Raw genomic sequence first — 26,039 nt, forward strand, 5'->3', positions numbered from 1 at the left:
GTGTATGTCAGATCATGACAGTGAACAAGTGTGTAAAGTTTCAATTCATTCCAATTAGTGAGTACTGAGATACCAGCTTACATACAAAACCTTAACCAAAAAATTCTAAGTCGAAAAAGGGGCATAATTTTGTAAAAAAGCAAAATAGAGTTATGGAACCTGTGCAATGTAAGACAGTTTATCACAGTGAATAAGTGTGTGAAGTTTCAATCCATTCCCACAAGTGGTTACTGAGATACCAGCTTACATACAAAACCTTAACCAAAAATTTCCAAGTCAAAAAAGGGGCATAATTTTGTAAAAAAGCAAAATAGAGTTATGGAACCTGTGCAATGTACGTCAGTTTATCACAGTGAATAAGTGTGTGAAGTTTCAATCCATTCCCACAAGTGGTTGCTGAGATACCAGCTTAAATACAAAAACTTAACCAAATCGGGACGCGGACGCCGACGCATGGGCGAGTCCAATAGCTCTACTATTCTATGAATAGTCGAGCTAAAAATATATGTTTTGAGTGAAAATTACAGGCTATTTGGCAGTTTTAAAGGTTTTTTCAGAAGATTTAAAGGTTTGAAAGGTTTGCTCTGAAATTAAAGGTTTTTAAAGGTTTTAAAGGTTTCACTAGGAGGCCTGTATATATTTCTACGTGTGCATGCCAATTTTCAAGAAAAAAAAATACTTATACTAAGTATTAATTAGAAACAAAAAGTATATACGGGTGTTGATTTTGCCAGAAGGTCATCGACATGCAAAATCAAGTCATAACGTCATAAAGATTACAGGGAGCACTTTGGTAAAAATTATTATCATTTCATTTGAAACCACAGTTTGTGGTTCCCATATCTTGCCATCCAAATTAATTGCCTTATTTTTTCAATTCATTTAGAGATAATCGTCTTTAAGATATGTAAGTGCTATTTTACATTGTTTTAAAGAAAAGGAAGTAATATTCAAATCACTGAACTCAGCGCAAATATCGGTTAAAAACCAATAATTACCGGTATGTTGTTAGTACCAGGTAGATAAATGGTTTATAGCGGTGGAAGAACAATTCATCAGATAATAGTTTGTACTGTTTTTCAAGGAATTTGTTTCATTTTTCAAAGTTTCTTTTTAAGAGTTTTACTTCAGTTTAGACCACAATTACTGCCTGTGCTTGTGAACATGTAGAAAATATTATAAGTCTTCTTATAAAACAATGCATTAGATAAGGGGTTTCACATTCTGAGTACATTTTCGTGTTTTTATTGAAAAGGGGAAAATCTGGGTGAATTCGCCAATTTCACAATAGATACTTATTTTGCAGATGTGAAATAAGTACATGCACTTGTTAAAGGACGTGGCTTAAAGAAGCTGCATAAAAATTTGATCTTTTCAAGGAAAAATAAGTTTTCTAATACCACTTTAATTGCATTTGGCCTCCATTACATGTTCATTATCATTAAGTCACTGTTAAATTTTGATTGGAAGGTAGGTGCATTTTCTTTCGGGTGGTGATCAAATATTCATGCATTAAGGCTTTCATTGCCGGACAGCTACATATTGTGTGTGAAAATGCTTAACATAACATTGACAGGAAAATGTGTCATTTGATGATTTTCCAGCCTTTCTGGTACTAGAGGAAGAATCCAGGCGCTTGTCAGGCACGTAGAAAGCATTTTTAGAGTGGGGACGGGAGCTAGGGCGGCGTACATTTTGAAAGTCAGCTGACCTATAACAAACCCAGTTCCATAAAATGTTAAACAACGTTGTTTTTTTTTGTGTTTTTTTTTTTTTTAAAAAGTGGTTGTTAAAACCTCAAAAACAACTACAAAACTGCAGGACACAGCTAAAATTGACTCGTTGTCAAAAGATTGTTAAGAGAATTAGCTTAATTGGTCAAATTATTGTGAGGGGGCGCCCTGGGTGTGAAACTGAAAAGTAAACAATTTGTTCGAAAATATACCAGTTGAATTAATTCAGTACAATGCTAGTCGAACTAATCCGACGTATACAGTTTGTTTTATATTGTGTCGGTCAAACTGTAGCTGCAAAAGTCAGAAATTAAAAAGCAGACACTCAGCGACAGTAAGCTTGTCTAGTACAATGCAATACAAGGTGGACATACAAACTGTCTTTAGAGCCGTAGGAATAGCCACCTGTGGGCTATTTCACTATTCTTACGGGAGAGCTGTAGGAATAGCCTGTGAGGCTATTCTTACGGGACCGTAGGAATAGCCACTTCCTATCATCTTTAGCCAAGTTATGAGTCACCTACACAGAAATAATACTCTAGTGAATTTCCAACATGGTTTCAGGGCAAATCATTCATGTGAGACACAACAGTTAAATACTGTTGAAGAACTTTCACGAAACTTTGATAAAAGAAAAACAACAGACACTTTAGTACTTGACTTTAGTAAGGCCTTTGATACCGTGCCACACAGGAGACTTCTACGTAAGATACGCCATTACGGAATCACTGACAGAACCAACAAGTGGATAGAGTCTTGGCTGTGTAATCGGCAGCAGGGAGATGTACTTGACGGCTCTACTTCCTTTGATGCACCAGTGATCTCTGGAGTTCCCCAGGGCACCAGCCTGTTTTGGTCCTTCAAAGTTTTGACAGTAAGATTGCCCATCACAAATATAAAACAATCTGAATTATTTTGACTACCTCTTCAGTGTATCAGAAAGCTGTGGGTAAGGAATACAGACTACACTGACAGAACAGGAAGAGTTGGAGTATTATTCCTGATGGTGCGAAAATAGATTAGGGCGAATATATTTGAGTACGACAACATTCCGTTCGCTGCCAAAACAGCATTCACTAACATAAAAAGTATCACGTGAGCTGTAAAAGTAAATAAATTACCGTTGCTATATTCAAGCTTCATAAACAAATGTTTTATGTGGAAGGAAACTTGACATTTAAACGATATCACTTATTGAAATGAAAATCTCAACCCTACGTTACACGCCTCCATTTTAGATCGGAAAGTCTCGGAAAACTGCGGAAATTACGAGACATTCGCGACCCAATGTTTTAAACTCAGGCCCGAATCCAGGGCCGGGCCCAGGGGGGCTCGTGCCACCCAGTTGGCTGAGAAGTGACCTATACTTATCAAAGATGCACCCTACTATTTTGACAAAGGAATAATATTTTCTCAAAATTTACGGTATGACTGAATAGCGAAATCTAGTAGATTTCGCGAAATCTAATCAAATTAGCGAAATCTAGACATAAAATTTAAACTAATGAATACTTTTAAAAATCGTTTAAAGCTTTTATTAAAGATATAAATTTACGTGTGTATGCCAATTTTCAAGAAAAAATATTTATATTTAAGGTGTTTTTGAAGCGAAAAACGTATACGGATCTAGATTTCGTCTGATTCTACATGCGCGGAAATCTCAAGTGTCAGGCAAAATCAAGATATTAAATCTAAAGTGATGAATTTTCTTTCTAAATCTTTTAAGGCTTTTATTAAGAATATATTTATAAGTTTGCATGTCAATTTTCAAGAAAAAATATTTATATATTAGGTGGTTTTGAAACGAAAAACGTATACGGGTGATGATTTCGCCAGAGTTTATATGGGCAGAAATTTTAAGCGACAAGTAAAATCAAGACATAAAATTTAAAGTGATGATTTTTAAAAAAAATCCTTTAAAGCTTTTATTCAGAATATATTTCTACGTGTGCATGTCAATTTTCAAGAAAAAATATTTATATAAAGTTTGGGTTTAAAACAAAAACGTATACGGATGTTGATTTCGCCAGATTTTATATGCGAAGAAATCTCAAATGACAGGCAAAATCAAGACATAAAATCTAAAGTGATGAATACTTTTTAAAATCCTTTTAAGCTTTTATTAAGAATATATTTCTACGTGTGCATGTCAATTTTCAAGAAAATTTTTTATACTAAGTATTAATTAGAAACGAAAAATATATACGGATGTTGATTTTGCCAGATGGTCAGTGACATGCAAAATCAAGTCATAAAATTTAAAGTAGTGAATAATTTTTAAAATCCTATTAAGCTTTTATCAGGAATAAAAATATACATTTGCATGTCAATTTTCAAGAAAAAATATTTATACTTAGGGTGGTGTTGAAGCGAAAAACTTATACGGGTGTTGATTTCGCCAGATTTTATATGCGAAGAAATCTCAAGTGACAGGCAAAATCAAGACATAAAATCTAAAGTGATGAATACTTTTTAAAATCCTTTTAAGCTTTTATTAAGAATACATTTCTACGTGTGCATGTCAGTTTTCAAGAAAAAATATTTATATTTAGCAAGGTTCTGAAAAGAATATCCTATGCGAGTGTTGATTTCGTCCTATTCTGCACGAAAGAAAAAAAATCCACTCGAAAAATTAAAAGTTTGTATTATTTATTAAAATCGTGTTGAGCCGTTATTGAGAATATAATTATGTTTGCACGTGTCATATTTATCGATCATCATCTAAATTTTTTAATACCTGAAAGAGATTGTATTCAACAATGATTGGAGAAAGAATGCATATATGAATGACATTAAGAAAATGGACCATATCCTAAACATTTAACTTAAATTTAATTCTTAGAAAGACGTTTTCATATGGAAAATGTGTTAATGAAAAATAAATTGCAAATCTAAATAATTACTGTTTGTTACATAATAAACTAATAATTGTCGGATGATATAAATCGGCACAATTTTGACCGAATGATTACCTGCTGCATTTCGCACCTCTTTAAACGTGTGAGAAAACCACCTTTAATTAAATTATCGTTTACCCCCGCTTAACTAATTGGATTAAATTTAATTTGATTAACTAATCAACTGTATGTGCCAACCAGTGTGACGACCGTTGTATCTTCTGTGAGGTAAGATTAGAAATATTTAACTTACAGAAATCAAATTTTTATAGAAAATTATAGTCTCTGTGTATCAACGGATTGCAGTTCCATGAAAATTGTTGGAACGAGCGTAAACACAATCGCATTATTTAGATACATCTGGGATTATTTTCGTCATGTTGAAATCTTAATTTCAAATCCAAGTGATGTTTAAATATTAGTGTACTGATTATACACTCATAGACTTTTAAAATCGGTCACGACTATAACTGCGATATTTTTAATAATATTTAAATTACACGACTGAAATTTCATTCCTTAAAACTTAAAAGGTTGATTTTGCCTCTCAGTTGAGATTTTAGCGCATACAAATTCTGGCGAAATCAACATCCGTGTAAGTTTTTAGTTTATTAATCATACTAAATATAAATACTTTTTCCTGAAAATTGACATGCGCACATAGAAATATATTCTTGATAAAAGCTTAGAAGGATTTTCAAAAAATATCCATCACTTTAAATTTTATGACCTGTCACTTGAGATTTCCGCGCATATTGAATCGGGCGAAATCTAGGCCCGTATAATTGTGTTTTTCGCTTCAAAACCACCAGAAATATAAATATTTTTTCTTGAAAATTGACATGCTAACGTATATTTATATTCCTGATAAAATCTTTGTGTATTGTGTTGTATATTGCCACCGCGTGCATTGCATGTAACACTGTCCCACTGCAACACGGTCCAATTATTATCACACCTTCCTTATTTGATTAAATTACCAGATTATTATGAAAATAAGTAGCAACTTTAAAACCTAATTTAGATTTAATATTGGAATAATGCATCAAGATACACCCGTATACGTTATACAAAACAATACTATTTTTCGACATATAAATGTGGAATTATATAATAAATAATACAAACATATAATTAACGATTTGATTTTGCTTCCGCGCAGAATAGGATGAAAGGAGCACTCTTATAGGATTTTCTTTTCAAAACCATGCTAAATATTAATATGTTTTCTTTAAATTTGACTTGGACAGGTAGAAATACATTCCGAATAAAAGCTCAAAAGGAGGTTTAAAATATTCATTACCTAAGAATACATGTCTCGATTCTGTCTGACACTTGAGAGTTTTGCGCATATAGAATCAGGCAAATTCATAGGCTTTCTTTTCAAAGCCACACTAATTATCATTATTTCTTGAAACTGAAAATGGACACGTAGAAATATATTCTTAATAAAAGCTCACAAGGATTTTTTTTTAAAAACTCTCATTCCTTAAAATTTTAAGATTTGATTTTGCCTCTCAGTTGAGATTTCAGCGCATATAAAATCGGGCGAAATCAACATCAGTATATGTTATTAATCATACTAAATATAAATATTTTTTTCCTGAAAATAGACATGCACACGTAGAAATTTATTCTGAATAAAACCTTTAAATGATTTTCAAAAAATATCCATCACTTTCAATTTTATGTCTTGATTTTGCCTGCCACTTGAAATTTCTGCGCATATAAACTCTGGCGAAATCATCACCCGTATACGTTTTTCGTTTCAAAACCACTTTATATATAAATATTTTTTCTTGAAAATTGACATGCAAACTTATAAATATATTCTTAATAAAAACCTAAAAAGATTTAGAAAGAAAATTCATCACTTTAGATTTTATATCTTGATTTTGCCTGACACTTGAGATTTCCGCACATGTAGAATCGGGCGAAATCTAGACCAGTATACGTTTTCGCTTCAAAAAAACGCTAAATATAAATATTTTTTCTTGAAAATTGACATGCACACGTAAATTTATATTTTTAATAAAAGCTTAAAATGATTTTTAAAAATATTCATTAGTTTAAATTTTATGTCTAGATTTTGCCTGCCACTTGAAATTTCTGCCCATATAAACTCTGGCGAAATCATCACCCGTATACGTTTTTCGTTTCAAAACCACCTTATATATAAATATTTTTTCTTGAAAATTGACATGCAAACTTATAAATATATTCTTAATAAAAGCCTAAAAAGATTTAGAAAGAAAATTCATCACTTTAGATTTTATATCTTGATTTTGCCTGACACTTGAGATTTCCGCGCATGTAGAATCGGGCGAAATCTAGACCCGTATACGTTTTTCGCTTCAAAACCACCCTAAATATAAATATTTTTTCTTGAAAATTGGCATGCAAACGTAGATTTACACTTTTAACAAAAGCTTAAAAGGATTTTTAAAAATATTCATTAGTTTACATTTTATGTCTAGATTTCGCTAATTTGATTAGATTTCGCGAAATCTACTAGATTTCGCTATTCAGTCATACCCAAAATTTACAGTTCTAACGCACCATTTCATACCTGTATTTCAAATTTTTCTATGGGGACAGCCCCCTGACCCAGGGTCTTTCAAAAATGAGTGACCCTGCCTGACTCCACCCCATCAAGAGGGGAGTAACCCCTCCGTTACCTCAAAATTTAGACCTAAAATAGACTCCCCCTAAAATGAGGGGAGTACCCCATCAAATGACCTTTTCAGACCTGTATTTCAAAAATTACCAGGGGGAGACCCCTGACCCCTCTAACACGGGTAGACTCTCCCCCCTTTCCCATACCTACCCGCTATGCGCCTTGGTGGTGACGTCTTCATTCTAGACTGGTGCCCCCAGTCAAATATTTCTGGATTCGGGCCTGCGTGATACTGATAATAATTAACAAAAAAACAAAGACAAATATCAAACAGGGAATGCCACGCACCAAAAACGCATCCTCCCCAAAACGAAACCCACAGCACGCAGACGCGTGCACCACACATACGCACACACAGCCAACACATAAGGACAAAACGAACAAACAAAGGAACACACACACACACACACACACACACACAAAGCCTATACACAAAGTCTATACACAAGAGGACAAAACGAACAAACAAAGGAACACAGTGGGGCACCGCCTTGGAACGGTCAGTGGCAAAACAAGTAATAAGTATAAAGAATACTTTCTGTCATTGAAGAAAATTTAGTTATCTGTTTATACAAGTTATACAAAGTAAAATTTAAATAATATGCCTCTTTTCTAGATCTATAACATAAACAACTAGGAGAAGACCTTTATAAGCCTAGCTTTCGGATCTTATCCCTTTTCAACATGTATAATATCGATACTGTAAATTGTAAAATGTAATATGCACATATGTTTGAAATAAAACATTTTTAAACTAAACAACAACATACAATGTCAAAGTCATATTTAAATTTATAAAGAAATTAATCAAGGAAGATAATTACGAATTCAGAGAAAATATAATAGCAGGTTGTTTTATTTTAGCAACATACATACAACGTTAACAAATGAATGTTATAATAGCCAAATTCGACAAAAAATATAACAGCGCATTTTATAACTCTCAAATCGGGATGAATTAGAACAATTTATATTAAGAAACCATCAGCTAAATGGTCACTTTTTATGTCACAATTTACAAGTGTCACACCCAGCTAGCAAGCATACATGGGACCCATGTGGGACCCATATGGGTTCCCATATGGGACCTATATAGGCTACCCATATGGGACCCAGATGGGTTTTGCAAACCATTTTGGCATGGGTCCCATATGGGATATACTATATGGGACCAATGTGGGCCCCTTATGGGTCCCAGATCTTATAACCCATGTGGGACCTTTCTGGGTCCCATGTCGTATATATAGTATGGGCCATTTAGGGGCGTTCTGGAATTGTATGGGTCTTATTGATTGATTGATATTGTCAACTGTCCGAAACATTGTAGCTGCCCGTGTAGTTGTTTCAGAATCATTGTGGACCTTTTTATCTTGATCTATTGCATTTCCAACTCACTTCATCAGATTCTTTGTAAAGGCATTCTGTAAAGTAGAAAAAATAATGTCAGTCTGAGCATTTGTCCATGAAAATTAAGACTATTTGCAAAAAAGTAAGTCGTAATTTATAGCTTTAATATCACCTGAAATATATTAAATTCGAGTTTTTTATAATTATCATTCATCATTTTCCCGTTAATTAAATAAAAACAGTTTTGAAAAATAAGGTACTGATTAAACATTTAATGGACGCATTTAAACTATTATCAACATTTTCTGAGATGTCCTCTCTAAGTTTATAGTACGAGATATTTTTAAGGAAATAGAATGCAGATTAAAAAAAGCTAATGATGTTAAAATAGATACCTTATAAGTACGTCAAGTTATTGACGAATATTATATAATTATTTTGTTATAATAATGTTTAAAGTATTGTACTCACTTTTTCTGCATCGGTCCCTTCTGTACATAATGAATAAGCTTGTTCTGTATTGCAGCTTAAACCTCCATCAAATTAACTGAATAGTGTGTAAACCATTGGCGTGACTAATAGATAACATGTGTAGAGAGAGATGGACCCTTAGTTACCATGGTTACAAACATGTATTATAAATGTTCCCAATGTCCAGTATAGCTTTCCTGAATATTTTAAAATGAATGAATGTTATTATTAAAAAGTAATTACACAATTTTAAAATATAGCTTAGACAACAGTCGAATTTTAATAACAATTAGGAATAATTTCGAAAGTGCATAAAATCATTTACTAGTATTAGTCCATTTTCATGATTTTGTAACCCTAGTAATTTTATTTTGAAAATACAATAAAAATCCGATACCCGTCCTTCCTATTATGAAGTAAGAAAATTATCAAACCTTCGATCCTACATACCGGTATGTCTATTAGCATAGTTTTTTTTCTAACAGTTTATATTGTAAATGTTATTGCAGCTAAGAAGAACGAAACCTTGCATTTTCTTATAGACAGAGATGGCTTTAAAATGTCTTTTAAAGTCGTCTTTATTTCGTAGGTAAAACAACGAAAAAGAACGTCTTTTTTCTGTTCACAGATGACATGACCATAAAACAACCAAATAAAGACATCTTCAAGACGTCTTTTGTTTTCTGGGATGGGACCCATATGGGACCCTTCTGGGAAACATATTTTTTGAGACCAGAGAAATGTATATGTATTAGAATTTAAAGAAAACATAGAAAAAATGATTGTTATACTAGTGACAACACTTATAGTCTTAAAGTCAAGACGTTGCATCATGATGTATCACTTCAATGGGTCCCATATGGCTCTGATGTGTGCAAATACTTACAATATGGGGCCCAGATGGGACCATTCTGGGAAACATGTTTCTTTTTGAGAGAAAAGAAAACGTAAAGACATTCAGAGAAACCATAAAAAAACTATTTTCTATGCTAGATACATCACTTTTAAACTTAAAATGAATGCATTGGAATATCCATCGCTGAGTTATTGTATATGGGTCCCATATGGGTCCAATGTGGGCAAATACTTACAATATGGGACCCAGATGGGACCCTTCTTGGAAACATGTTTCTTCTGATACTTCAAAAAATATACAAATTTTCGAAGAAAACTTAAAATATTAACTTATATACTGGTGACACCGCATATAAACTTAAAATGAATACATTTGTAATTCACATCACTGGGACATTATATATGGGTCCCATATGGGACCAATATGGGCCAATACTTACAATAAGGGTCCCATGTGGGACCCGTATGGTACATTTGCCCAGATATAGCCCATATGGGCCCCATATAGGCTTGCGTGCTGGGCAGTGATATGAAACGATATCTTATTGAATGTCATAGTCGTTATCACTTACACAAGTTTCATTCCAGTCTATTATACGTCTGGACACCGGTGCCCGGATTACTGAATCATCACTTACACAAGTTTCATTCCAGTCTGATATACGTCTGAACACCGGTGCCCGGATTACTGAATCATCACTTACACAAGTTTCATTCCAGTCTGATATACGTCTGAACACCGGTGCCCGGATTACTGAATCATCACTTACACTAAGTTTCATTCCAGTCTGATATACGTCTGAACACCGGTGCCCGGATTACTGAATCATCACTTACACAAGTTTCATTCCAGTCTGATATACGTCTGAACACCGGTGCCCGGATTACTGAATCATCACTTACACAAGTTTCATTCCAGTCTAATATACGTCTGAACACCGGTGCCCGGATTACTGAATCATCACTTACACAAGTTTCATTCCAGTCTAATATACGTCTGAACACCGGTGCCCGGATTACTGAATCATCACTTACACAAGTTTCATTCCAGTCTGATATACGTCTGAACACCGGTGCCCGGATTACTGAATCATCACTTACACAAGTTTCATTCCAGTCTGATATACGTCTGAACACCGGTGCCCGGATTACTGAATCATCACTTACACAAGTTTCATTCCAGTCTGATATACGTCTGAACACCGGTGCCCGGATTACTGAATCATCACTTACACTAAGTTTCATTCCAGTCTGATATACGTCTGAACACCGGTGCCCGGATTACTGAATCATCACTTACACAAGTTTCATTCCAGTCTGATATACGTCTGAACACCGGTGCCCGGATTACTGAATCATCACTTACACTAAGTTTCATTCCAGTCTGATATACGTCTGAACACCGGTGCCCGGATTACTGAATCATAGCCAAGCATATATTAATACGTCATGCTATACTGAACTTTTATTGATAGCAAAATTACCCTCTCTTTTTATCAGGCGTATGGGAACGATGGCACTGGATTAAAAAAAATATCATGGATTATTGACCCAGTTTTGAATGATCTTATCAAAAACAAATCAGTAGATACGATTTCCGTTTAAAATCCCTCAAGTGAAATCAACTAACGCCGGTAAGAACTCTTTTAGGTATGCAGGCCCTTTACGCTGGAACTCTCTCCCTGAGTCATTCCACCAATCCGGTAATTTTTGTTAATTTAAATCATTAATGTCAAACTGGAATGTAAAGACCTGTCATAAATGGACAAATTCAGAGTTGCTGGGTCATGGGCTGCATGCTTTAAACGATTGTTCTATATTATTATTATCATTATTATTATCATTATTATTATTGTAATTCTAATATGTGTATGTTCTTCTCTGCTTATTATGTGCTAATTAAAAGTATATTAGTGAAAGCCTAATCCTTGTATTTTTGTTGCTGCTTAGAAATAATGCTTGCATGAAACTTTTTGTAATGATAAAAAAGTCAACCTAGTTTTATATGCTTGAATGTATGTCGTATGTAAGTTTGTGGCCAAGGCCGAACAGTGACGTTCGTGGGCTGCTGCAAATGAAATACAGAGCTGGTGACGAAATTGGTGAAAGGGTTTCGGAGATAGACCAGGGAAGATTCTTACAGTCTACAAAGGGCTTCCACAGCTTTGTACCAGCAATCTATCTTTTTACTGTACTGACAAAAGTTGTATAAACTGAAGTATTATCCACACAACACCTTGTTTTTTTTTCTTTAGCGTAATGTCTTTATCTATGTCGAAAATCTTTTCCTTTTGTAAATCTCTTAAAGTAATTGTAGTGCATACATAATTGAGCCGTACCATGAGAAAACCAACATAGTGGCTTTGCGACCAGCATGGATCCAGACCAGCCTGCGCATTCGCGCAGTCTGGTCAGGATCCATGCTGTTCGCTAACAGTTTCTCCAATTCCAATAGGCTTTAAAAGCGAACAGCATGGAGCCTGACCAGACTGCGCGGATGCGCAGGCTGGTCTGGATCCATGCTGGTCGCACAGCCACTATGTTGGTTTTCTCATGGCACGGCTCATATTACTTTTTCACAGTATAAAGTAAGCTCTCGATCAGAGCAGTGAGGTGTACAAAGAATACATTGTGAAGAAAACATGTTTGTATCAGTACAATATATTTCATAATTTTGCTGAGATGCTTTATGAATAGGACAGTTACTGTAACTTGTCATGGACTTTGTATGGTGGTAGTTCCATGTTAAATTATTTTAAGATATGTGCTGGAAAATTGAATCTTAAGTGAAAAAACAGTTTAACTTACAAGCAGCTAGGAAATAATACTTGAAACATACCTATTTTGTCAATATTTAATTGATTTCACAAAAGAATATAGGTCAGTAATATTTTTTCTGTGATATTCTTTTTGTTACTTTATGTAATGACATTCTTTCAGTTTCATCCTCCACAGTGAACAGGATTCAGCTGTCACCAAAGGATGTGTTGATGTGACTGACGGGAGCGTCTACCATTCCTATGATATTTTAACGTAGACGTGCGCCCTAGTCCAAACCTCCGTCCTCCATCGAGGATCCGGTGGCAGATTACACCAAACTTACACATATTGGTATTATGAAATAAATAACTTTACGGAGATACGTTTGACGTTCAACTGAAAAGTAATTCACAAAATTTCAGATTTTTCATTTATTTTTGTACCATTTCTTTAGGCCACGGACACAGACAGTCTTGGTGGAAATGGAAATGCAACTGAAAATATTCTAAAACAGAGATAAGTGACACTTCCTGGTACTAAATTACCCCTAAACAATTAGGTAACTCATGTTTGTGGTGTAATGCAGCTAGGCATTGATATTTTAGCTTATCTGATTTTTAATGGAATCAAAAGTAAATATACGCGAAGAGAGGTGTTTTGTTTGTAATAAATTAAAATTACTATGAAAGACTGAATTCTGTAAACATGTATAATCCGAGAGGTGAAACATCAAACGACCATTTTCCAGCAAAGCAGGGAATTTGCTTCTGCAGGTTTGGTGAATGATTTAATGTTGACAAATATTATTGTACATAATAGTTTTTATATTAATCTTTATATATCACATAGCACTGAGAGTTTATATCACGAGGTCTTCCTTGATTCAACCATGCCTTTCTTTTGTCTGACCTACTCTTATGGAGTTCAGATAAAAGCGTATCCAGTATGGTTTCAATGGTACTTGAATTGGTTTTTTTTAAGAAACTTTTTTTTTTTCTGTTGCATTTATCACCGAGACTACCGAGAGCAAAGGGGTCCGGCACATGACTGGATTGAGTTTAATGACTTATTTTTGTGTCCTAGAGCCATAATGATCTAGTCTAGGGAGTAGTCATATTAGTATGTTTTTTTATAATTACTGGTACTGTTGATAAACCCGAACAGAAAATGAAGTTTTTTACCTATAACTTTTTTATTTCTGCAAATTATAATCAATGGTCTGTATCAAAATAAAGGTTAACATTTGCTGAAAACTTTACATAATTCAAATTTATTTTTAATAAGCAAACTCACACGAAGTGAGGCCCTGAAAGGGGTTTGTAAAATAGGAACTGTATGAACATTGACTGATGATAAATTCGACCACTTTTTCATTTAAAATTTTTCTTCGTATTATTATATTGAAACTTTCTCAAAAAGCTGCAACAGTCATTCCTGATCAAGTAATGAAAAGTGAACCAATGTCAGGCCTTCATGTTTCGGCAGTGAGCATGCACAAAAAACACCCTCTTCCCCAGTAATTTCGGATAAATATTTTTTACACAAATAAATGTAAGTCATTTATTTATACAGAATATTTACCAATTTTGTTTTTGTTTACACCATTTGGTGTTGTAAGTTGAAACTATTAGATGGTGTGTTCAATTTGATAAATAACCGATTGCAGTCGAATATTTCCAAAGTGATCGACTTTATCATCTGTCCGGGTTTATCATCAGTACCAGTATGGCTCCAGGGAACAAAAAGAAGTCATTAAACTCAATCTACACACGTGCCGGACCCCTTTGACAAGGAGATTATGTTAATAAATGATATCCTCATTACTCATATGCTTGTTTTCAGCCATTTGGAAATCTTTTAACAGGTTTTGAAATTGTTACTATATACCTATCGCAAACTTTCTTCCAACTAACCTTTATATCCTTGTCAACATTACTAGAACCAGAACTTCTATCAATAAAGCACACTCTAACGTCTCTTCCTTGAAACATTCAGACAATGGTCATCTTTTATTTCATAAAGTACTAAACAACCGATTGACGACTAGAAATACGTACAGGTATTTCTTTAATTTTCGGAGATTTGGGAGTACCAATATCAGATAAGATATCTGAAAAAGTTACACTTTGTTTTGTTCTACATTGCCAGCTGGATCTGTTACCAGACAACCCTGCCACCATTTGGTCTGCGGGAAGGCCATCCCGGAAACTATTCCGTATTCAAGGGTGTACTTAACATCGCTGACGGAAGGTCTCTCTGTACGTCTGACTCATACATACCTGACATCCTCGTATTCCCGTTTTTCCAGTTTTTACCTAGTGAGGATTTTGCTGGTTTGTAGTAACGCCCGAATGATCATCTACTACAAAGTTAAAAGATTGCCGGTATGAGCTATTTCTATCAGGAAACGATTCAAGGGAAGCAAATATTTTGGCCAGCAGCTGTCTACATAACAAGTTGTAGGATAATTGTTTGTGGTCAGTAGATGGCCCAATTTCTTTAGTCAGATGGCCAATGATCTAGGTCGCAGTGGCCTCGAGACTGAAAGCTGTTTCCATTTCATAATACCTAGTGGTGAAAGTTTGATTGGTCTTATGACTGTCAAACTTGAAAAGGATTGTCTGTGGTTCATTGATGTCTCTTCTTGTTTTGGGAGTGAGGTGTCATAGTTCAAGGTCAAAGATTAAAAATGGTGACTGATCAAAAGTAAGAGAATAATTGGCCCTATGGCCATCAAACTTCATAGCTTGATTGTCTGGGGTCAACAGATGATTCGTAATGTTATTAGATAAAAGGTCAAGGTCACAGCATTTTTCAGATTTGAATACCTCCGACAGGTCATCATTGGGGGTATATCCTATTGACAGCTTTCCTAAGAACAGATAGGACTATATTTTGTTAAACGTACTATTTTACCAGGCAAGTATTCAAGGTATAATACGCTTAAGTTGAAGTTACAGGGTTCCCTTTCAACACTTTGTTTAATATAGAATTCAGCATAATCCCGATTTAATGTATATTTTACATTTTTGATATTTCTGTAGCTTTTTTCTCTGCAAACCTTTACACATGCCTATCGACGTCCATTTTTGTGAACCGCGATCTTATGTGTCAGGCTGTTTTTGTAAATCGTCTAATCAGTCAACAAGTATAGAGCTGCACGTTACTCATCAAATCTTTAAAGTGGTATAAAATTTGGGGAGATAAATCTATATTTGCTGTAAATACTTCAGCCTTATGGTGACTCAATTTAATAAAATTGTGCCATTTGTGGGAAAAGCAAAATTGGTACACGTTTTAAAGGGTTTTGATTTGCAAGATAGCCAACTTGTCGGCCATTTTAAAAATGGCCGCCGAAATCCAAATATTACTTCCCATATACTGAAGTCGTGCCAGATATCTAAAAAAATACAATTATGCAACATTTGTACACAGTAAGATATGCAGCTGTCGAAGATGCAATATTTGCATGTGTCAAACTGTAATTCTCATATGATACACCAATAGTTTTCAGGGCTTAAGTAAACATCACATCATGTTCAGGCAAATCCATTGTATTTATTAGCACATACAGGCACTGATCCCATTCTGTTGTGATTACAGGAGCTTTCTTAGTGTAGACAATTAATTGCCTTAGTTGGAAGGCCGGTGCGCCATGCTAAATGCAAAATGCCAAATACAAAATATTTAATGAGAAATGCCGATTACTTAATGCTAAAAATGCCATTTACCTAATGCTAAATGCTACACACCAAATGTATTATGTCATAGACTTAATGCTAAATGTTAAATGTTAAATATTTAATGCTTATTGCTAAATGATAAATGCTAATTGTCAAATTCTTTAATATTACGGATTAATGATTTCTATTTCTTAACCTAATGATTGTAACTTTGAATTATACAAGAGATATAATAATTATTTTACCAGTATGACTTGAAACAAGAACATGTTCTACCGGCCATTAGAACATTAGACCGAAACTGTTTACTCTTAAAATGTTTAGATTTTTTAACAGAGACAAATTTATATAACTAAGGCCAATGACTCTTGAAAAGATGGATTGAAAGGCTGCATGGATTCATACACTGAAATATTCAGCTCTGTTTGAAATAAGCACTTAGCAATTAGCATTTGGCATGTATTGTTTCGCATTTCTCAGTTAACAATTAGCATTTATCGTTTGACGATTACCATTTCACGTTCATTATTTGACACTCAGCATTTGGCATATAGCATTTTCATTAGCTGTTTGTCATTTAGCATTTAGCATTTGGCAATTAGCATGGCGCATCGGCCTTCCATAGCTATATTACCTCCAACATGCCAAACGACATTTAAAAACTATGCTATATAAACGCAAATTCTTTCTAACAAGTCATTTCTCTGCCACATGTACATGTGCCATATACACAGACCAGGTTGTCAGCTAGTGAATATGGAACGCCAGAGCGGTCTTATGTTCGATGAATACGTAGTATCTTCTTTTTTTCACCTTTACCCCGCTAAATTTCTAAAATGGACTGGTCCATCATTCAATTTGGGTAGTACCATTTATTATTCGAAAGGGTGATCACTGAAACTTGACTGACTGAATAGCGATCTTGGTCTGTACTATGAGTAAATGCAGAATCACTTGCCGCCGCAGGCTAAAGGTTAGAGTAGTATCTTCACAAGATCTTGTTATGTCTAGTAAATTACAGTGTTATCATGTTGACTTGCAATACTTTCATGTCTAACGTATAAGCTATCTTGTCAGCGTGACGTACTATTTTTGTTAAACGACCATCCTATTTTCTCAATGTAGCATGCTATCATGTCTAGTGTGTATATTATCTTGTCAGAGTGACGTACTTTTTCGCTAAACTACCATCCTATTTTCTCAAGGTAACATGCTATCATGTCCGTTGTGTATCTTGTCAGAGGGACGTACTGTATTGTTAAACGACCATCCTATTTTCTCAAATTAACATACTAAGTGTCCAGTGAACATACTATCTTGTCAGAGTGTTGTACTATTTTGTTAAACGACCATCCTATTTTCTCAAATTAACATACTAAGTGTCCAGTGAACATACTATCTTGTCAGAGTGTTGTACTATTTTGTTAAACGACCATCCTATTTTCTCAAAGTAACATGCTATCATGTCCAGTGTGAATACTATCTTGTCAGAGTGACGTACTGTTTTGTTAAACGACCATCCTATTTTCTCAAATTAACATACTATCTTGTCCAGTGAACATACTATCTTGTCAGTGCTGTACTATTTTGTTAAACGACCATCCTATTTTCTCAAAGTAACGAGTTATCTTGTCAAAGTGACATACTGTTTTGTTAAAAGATCATCCTATTTTCTCAACTTGAGTAACATGCTATCATGTCCGGTGTGTATACTATCTTGCGTGACAGAGTGACATACTGTTTTGTTAAACGACCATCATATTTTCTCAGAGTGACATGCTATCATGTCCAGTGTGTATACTATCTTGTCAAAGTGACGTACTGGTTTGTTAAATATGGAAGCGTTAATTGACCCCCGAGTTGACATGAAAATAACAGACATGTCAGGATAGATTATCTCGACATGTCGTGTAATATCGTGGCATCTTGGAAAATATTAAGACGTCACGCCAGAACTGTTTCTGGTCTTGTTGACAAAATTTCTACAACTGGTCATGATTTATGCTACGTTTACCTAAATTTACTCGATTGTTGACATAACTGGTGTCATTCAAAATTGTTTAACACAGGAAAATAGGACGGCATGCTACACAAGCAAATAGACATCATCCCAAATATTATGTGAAAATGTAAATAACGTTATAGTTTACGTTAATATACTGTGTTATACCTTGTCTTCTTGCAAAATATTTAGACAGCATGAGCCAATACCTTTGCATTATTTAAAGAAGTCGGTAGTTTTGTATTAGCTTTGGAATTCTGCCGTTTTCTCTGGAAGGAATGACTGCATAAAACTACGGTAATTATTTCATATTAGTACTATTGTTGTTGTTGTTGGTAATGTTCTTATTCTCAAATTTCATTATTTATGATAATATTATTGAAGCTGTAAAGACCATAACTCTCCATTTACATTATTGCTTATTGAAGAGTATAATTATTTCATCGAGTTCTAGCGGAAAGGCTATATCATCCACAAAAATGCGACTAGTAAAGCAACGATCCTTCTTTAATCTAATGTTCTGATTTCATTAGTAAGTCTTCTGACACTCCAATAGGAATGCCATCACTCTTTTAGTATTCGTTTGGTAATATTCTTAACAACATCAGACTTATCATATCATTGACCCCCATGAAGATTTATTTGAAATTGTCTAAATCCTGATTTTTATGAATAATTGTTACCAGATTTAGAAAATTCTTGGCGTTTCGAATATATGATATATTGAGTATCTTGAGATATTTTTCAAACCCAAATTGATAAGGAAATCAACTGCTTTTCATAAAAAAATGCTGCTTTCCAATGAGAAATACAACTCATTTTTATTTTAAAAAGAAAATAAAATGTTTTGATATTTCTGTCAAGTGTTTACAAAATGTTATGTAAAATAATGTAAAATAACCTGTTCAAATTGCTAGTTCACGAAGGATTTTTGGCATTGGGACTGATTTATTTTCACTGCAAGTGCATCGAAACGTCATAATTACAAAACTGGCTGCCTCCTTTTGTTAGCCATTTTCTTCAATGTCAAACTGCCATGACGTTTTGATAATTTGTCTGATTAAGCAAACATAAGTGCTGAATGGTTAGATTATGGATTCCTTATTAATCAACGTGTGGCTAGATGCTCCTCCCCCTTTCCTACCTCTCTAATGAAGTAGCTCATTATACAAAATGTAGAAATGTGTTATTAATATATTAGAGCGGGTGTGGGTAATCCCGAACAGGGGGGTAATTCCGAACACATTTTTCCAATGACATTTTTGTATTCTTGAAAGGCACCAATCTAATCTACGGCGTCACATACAGGATAACAACGAATTCCATATCATATTGCAATGAATGCAAAGCTTTGTCGCGCACCTTTTCAAAATAATAGACTAGAACTTATAAGACAGCTTGCATGCATGTCGTTCTTACCTGTTTTCGTATTTTGATGTAAGTAGTATGTACGGATCTAAAAGTAGTGGTTTTTACCGCTGACAATGTTTTGATGGAATTCTTACATCACAAGTGTCCCGTGGGAAGGGAGTTAACTGCATTTCTCATTAAGGAAAACGTTGAAAGATCAAAGAAGCCGTTCGGAATTAGACACACTTGTTAATTAATGTGTGGCTAATTCCAAACAATCAATGTATGAGGAACAGTTTATCCAAAATAAGTATATATAAAGACTTAATAATATACTATATTTGAAGCAAATAACTAGAGCTAGACTATAAATTAATAAATAAGTAGATAAATAAATATATATATAAAAAAGATACAGTAACAAATAAATAAATCTACTACTTCGTAAAATGAGTTCAACTTTCTTTCATTCATATTAGCTCGTTTTAAACATGTGAAATATGATCCGTCTGTGGTAGAGGAGGCGGCGACTGGTGTAGCAATAGTATGAGCTTGACAAGAGTTGCAAGCATTTTTTGGATGCCAAGACAACCCTGCACGACAAGGTCCACGTTACTGTATGCATGTGAAAAACCCTACATGCACCAATTGTGGATGCAGATTTCACCCTAAATGTGTGGCAGATGAATTACTGGGCTATACAGACGAACTTCTGTTTGAATGCAAATACTGTTGATTTAAACACAGATTCTAAGACATTTTTAACACTGCACACTGCATCATGTATAAGGGTGTTAATACCATATTCAGTTTTCGGACATTAATCATGTAGAAAGTTGTCACAGATGTTGTGCTGTGCTTCTGCAAATTTAGGTTTAGATACAGATGCTCTGTAAATTCCAGTTATATGTTTTGTTTTATAAAGTTTCTTTGTTAAAAATGCAAGTAATACCGTAAAGAATGTCTGTGTTTATCATTGTAAACAAACAAACGTTCTGTTTTTAAGAAGTTGGAACTGTTTGGAATTAGCCCCACTGTTGTTCGGAATTACCCCCTCTGTTCGGAAATACACGTCCAATAGGTAATATCTTCAATACACTATACTGACAATATCTGTATACTTATATAGTTCGGAATTATTCACACTAAATCTGCTGGAATCACTCTATAAACAAGTTGTTTTTAAATGGCAATATAAGTGGGTATTTCCGAACATTCAACATTATTGCTTAACTGTTCGGAAATACCCACACCCGCTCTAAATGCGTAAGAAATTCCTGTTTTGCCATTTCAGTTATATGCTTGCCTGTTCTGTTGTGAAAGCTGCGTTGCCTGGTTTGGTGTAAACAAGTTCAAAGACGTGCTAGTTACTTATCATTTCCGGCTTGGATATATTTGGAAAGTTATGGTATATTTTGTATTTTACACATGACATTGCTGTAACTCTTCGACATGCAAGACAAACTGTAGGACACCTTTGGGAGAGGAGATATAGGGCTGGTTCAAGTCACCTTATGTAATAAATGAAGTGAGAAAGCTGTGCAACATATGGTATAATATGGAACATGTTTAAGTCATCAGACAGAGTAAATGAATTGCTAGAAATAGCCAGGCATATATTAAAGACCATGGATACAGTGATGTGATTATAAGGTCAAAACGTCTGTAAAACAGACGTACATATAACACAAGACAAAAGCGGGCATGCATTTAGACGATCACCTAAAAGTTTAAAACTTTTGGAATTTCAGTCGTGGGGTTATAGATGGACACTCAAGAAAAATACTAAAGTTACGAGTATGTTATAAAAATCTGCCAAATATTGGTTGACTATATTAAGTCTACACTTTAAGTTCCGAGGGTTGTTCGTGCACTTATTGCACTAGATCTTCAAATGGCATTAAAATATTATTATGGTGATAGTAGTTGGGATAGAACGCGCATTTTATGCAGGATGTCCAAATCAACCCGCATTTATGACAACTTTACAATGTTTTAGACTGTGGACATCTACTTCCGTGTGAACTAAAAGGCCGAGTGGTTCAGGTCACTGACTTCGAAGACTCACTCGGGGCGTTGAATTCTTCATGTGAGGAAGCCATCCAGCTGGCTTACGGAAGGCCGGCGTTTCTAGCCAGGTGCCCGCTAATGATGAAATAATACTCGGAGGGGCACCTTGGGTCTTCTTCCACCATCAAAGCTGGAAAGTCGCCATATGACCTTTAATTGTGTCGGTGCGATGTTAAACCAAAAAAAAAAAAAACAACAAGAAACAACAAGAATGATACATGTCCAAGACTCCGCTATAAGGATACATTTGGCAAGTGCTCGAAAACAAACTGGATTGGACAAAGATAAGTTTGAATGGTCAAGTAACACTTTTGTTCAGTGCAAAAACAATGTATCTTAACAGGTTGTAGATCTATGTATGTAATGATTCTTTTAGAAATATAAAAGACTACCGCTTAGTGTATAAATTGTCTTCCTTGAACACTTATACTAACATTGCAAGAGATGCTAACTAATATAAAATGTTGAAGATATGGTGAACAATCTAATTATAATGACTGGCTATTTTTTTAGTACTAGTATGTTAAAAATATCTTTTAAATGTGCTTTTTTTTTTTAAATGTGTTGTTTGAATATTATATTGTTATAAGTTGCTCAAAACTGTATAAGGCAGGTAAAAAGAAATACTGCTTATGACTGAAGTGTTATTCAGTAACAAAAACAATAGAAATTTGCTTTCTATTTTTATTCACTGAATAGCATGTTTCAATGACAGAATACCATAGAAAATGGATTCATTCAATATTGATTGAGAAGAGATGCTGTTAACAATGCCTTATTGTCCCAAGTGTAAAAAAGATCAAGAAAATATGCTTTAAAGGACCCTATATCTTTTGGAGCATCCTAGGCCTGCCTAAGGCATCATCTGCATCCATATTTGTTGTGTGTGTCTTAAAGATTGCAGATATCATTATAATACGATAAATAATCAATTATATATTTTAGAGTTGTCATTGTGAATATTAAAGGCCAGAAGAGATCTGCCCAAATACTTTAATGCTTATCTTTTAACAGATTTTATTATATAGTAGATGTATCTGATAATAAGTCGAACAAATGACAGCGAAATACAAATTACACCAAATACGCAAAGAACTCCTGCGCACTTCTGAGTAATATAGACCTTATTAAACTTTCCGACAAATTACATCAAATTGTAAATAAGATGCATACAATTGACATCATTAACGCGTTTATTACGATATAAAATAAATAAATTCCTTTTAAAAGTTTCAAGTAGACATGGCAGCCCGAGTATGAGTAAAATAAACGCAGTTGATTCAAAATCTATACATGGTGGAGCTGTCGTTTTTGAAATGTCCACTTTCCAACAATGGCCTCCTTCTTTGTATGCATGAAAATAAACTTCTTCTCGCACTTATGTTTCAGGCAAAGACATTAATCAAGAGCACCGCCTGATGCAACTATTTCAGTATACAAGAAAAGTGAGCCTACAAAAAATTTCCAATTTTCTTAATACATAAAAGGTCACAATTCCGACAAAATTTATGTTCTGTACCTGCATTCATGCCTAACAATGATACATTTTAAAGTAATGACTCATATTGTATTCAAGTAAAGTAGACCTTAACAAAAGTTTTAATTAGGAAATTCAATAGCCTAGTGGTAGAGCGTCCGCTTCAAGTGTGGGAGGTTGTGGGTTCGATCCCCAACGGCGTCATACCAAAGACGTGAAAAATAGTTCCAGTAGCTTCCTTGCTTAGCGCTCAGCATTAAAAAGGAAACTGGCTTCTTCTCTCATACCCTCGTGGCGATGGATTCCATCAGGAATGAGGTGCCGAGGGTGATTAATATAAGTTGTAAAACTTCCTTCACAATCGACCTGACATAAACTTTGTATAAACTTATGTACACAAAAGGCCGTAGTTCCGAAAAATGTGTGCAGGAGTTATGGTTCCTTACAAACCTAATGATTATCAGTGTACATAGTTTAAACGCTATAAATGGTCTCATTATTAAAGTGGAGTGGAGTAAAACATACAAAAAGGTAATTTCTATTTTCTGAAGTATAAAAAGGATCATACCCTTACAGAAGAAAAAGGCCTGCTGCGTACTCTTGCTGTGTACATACAGCGTATATGATGCGTACATGATGTGTACTGAAATCAATAGTACGCAGGATATACACCGCACATACACCAATAGTACGTTTGTAGTACACTTTTGACATGCAAATGAGCTCTGCCGCGTACTACTTGCTGCGTACATGCTGTGGACTACATAGTACACAGGATGTACGCTGGAGGAATTTAGTATGCGAGAAATAGTACGCAGCATGTACGCGGCACATACACTTTTCACATGCAAATGAGCCTGCGGTGTACTACCCTTGCGGCGTACATGCTGTGTACTCCTGCGGCGTACATGCTGTGTACTCATGGCCCGAGTCCTGCAGCGTACATGCTGTGTACTCCTGCTGCATACATGCTGTGTACTCTTGTGGCGAAACTGCTGTGATAATGTAAATTCCTTACCCCACCAACTTTCGTATGCAAATGCTGATCATTTGGACAGAAAAAAACAGAACAAAGATAAGTGACATGCATCAATAAGTATTTACCCTTACCAAAATAATGTAGATTGATGTTATCAAATAAATTAGTATGCTTTTCTCCATCCACTTATCAATGAAATAAATCAATTTTTGTAGCATGTAATTTGGTAAACATTTGAAGAAAATGGCGTAACTGCATCAAGGGGAAACAACTTTAATGCAACTAAATATAAGTGTTATGATTTATTATAGACGATGTGTGCGTAGTATGTATTTATTTTGATTATAATCCATCTGAGAACAATCTAGGACTGGAATTATATAAGCATTTATACACTTTTACGTCCGTAAAAAGTAGCGCACCAATAAATTTTGGATTGATTTTTTCCAATGGGGCAAGCGCAATTAGCCAAAAACGTTCTGAAAATATACGAGCGGCAAATCCGATGAACAACTTTTTAATTTGGTGAGGCCTTAATGAGTTAACATAATGAGCATTAAAGCCTTTATAAAACATGATAGAGTGGTGTTTTGCTTAAGAGTATTCAAATAACAGTGAGAGCTATTAATTCTTCTCATTCGGGCGCTGTTGAGGCATTATCTTGGTAATTATTTCATGTATTACAAAATGTAATGCAACGAAGTTCAAATAAGGCTTTTCAATTATCCAAGTTAGAAAGCTCCAGGATTAATTCAAAATGAAAAAGAATATATTTTTACACTGCATGCAAGGTGCAGCTCAGAAATCACTAAGATGTAAGCTTCACAAATGAACATTGCAAATAGTTTGGCAAATTTTTATTGTTCAGAATACCGGTAATCTGAACTATTCTATGCTATTAAGATAAAAGTTACTCGGAAATCAAGTTCTTGCTTCAAAAAAAAAAAAAAAAATGTACAAATCCTTCCTGCATGAAGTCCCTCCCGCGTATATGAAGTTTACTTCAGACTTTAACTTATAAAAAAAAAACTAAGTATAAATGCCAAAAGAAATTGTACAAGTCTTTCCCGCGTATATGAAGTGTACTGCACAAATTTCAAAGTATCTGCGGTGTACATGCAGTGTACTATTTTCTTGTACAAGTCCCTCCTGCGTACATGCAGTGTACTCCTTAAATTTTCAGAGTCTGTGCTGCGTACTTGAAGTGTACTAGTGACCTCCTGCGTACATGCTGTGTACTCGTCGAAATAGTACACGGCATGTACGCGGCATGCGGTATATGTAAAATGTACTCCTCTGGCGTACTACTGTGTTCGCGGCATATACACAGCAAATACGCAGCATGTACGCCACAGAGGCTTGCTTCTGTAAGGGTAAACATACTCATATAATGACAATATATCACTGTATGTAGTTTCAAAGCTATTGCACTAATAGTATTCAACCCAAATGGACCTAAACAAAAATTTGAACCATAAAATTCATTTGAAACGGGGCACCACAAACAAAGCAGTGTTTTTAACATTGCGCTCTTAGTCGATATCCACCAACTTTGTATTAAGTTGGAATAAAATCCCTTCAACACATTATGATGCATGTCTCGAATAGGTGTGCCTTTACCTCGTATAAGCCCGCCCGCTTAGCTTATTAGGGAGATCTACAGAACGCGGGGTCGTGAATAAGACTCCCCGGGCGTGGGGCTTGTTCTGCATGACGATTTTGGTAACAGACATTGTGT

General features: G+C 34.7%; 1 protein-coding gene across 1 annotated transcript in view; it reads right to left on the reverse strand.

Annotated features, from left to right (window-relative positions):
* Positions 1–3,154, reverse strand: part of LOC123561435 (zinc finger and BTB domain-containing protein 11-like) — a 29,374-nt gene extending 26,220 nt beyond the window's left edge. Inside the window, exon 1 of the mRNA XM_045353801.2 lies at positions 2,855–3,154. The gene's annotated coding sequence lies outside the window, so the exon portion shown is untranslated. The remainder of the gene's footprint in view (positions 1–2,854) is intronic.
* Between the last annotated feature and the right edge of the window lie 22,885 nt (positions 3,155–26,039).

The sequence above is a fragment of the Mercenaria mercenaria genome, chromosome 10 (genome assembly GCF_021730395.1).
Source record: "Mercenaria mercenaria strain notata chromosome 10, MADL_Memer_1, whole genome shotgun sequence".
In the NCBI taxonomy this organism is placed as follows: domain Eukaryota; kingdom Metazoa; phylum Mollusca; class Bivalvia; order Venerida; family Veneridae; genus Mercenaria; species Mercenaria mercenaria.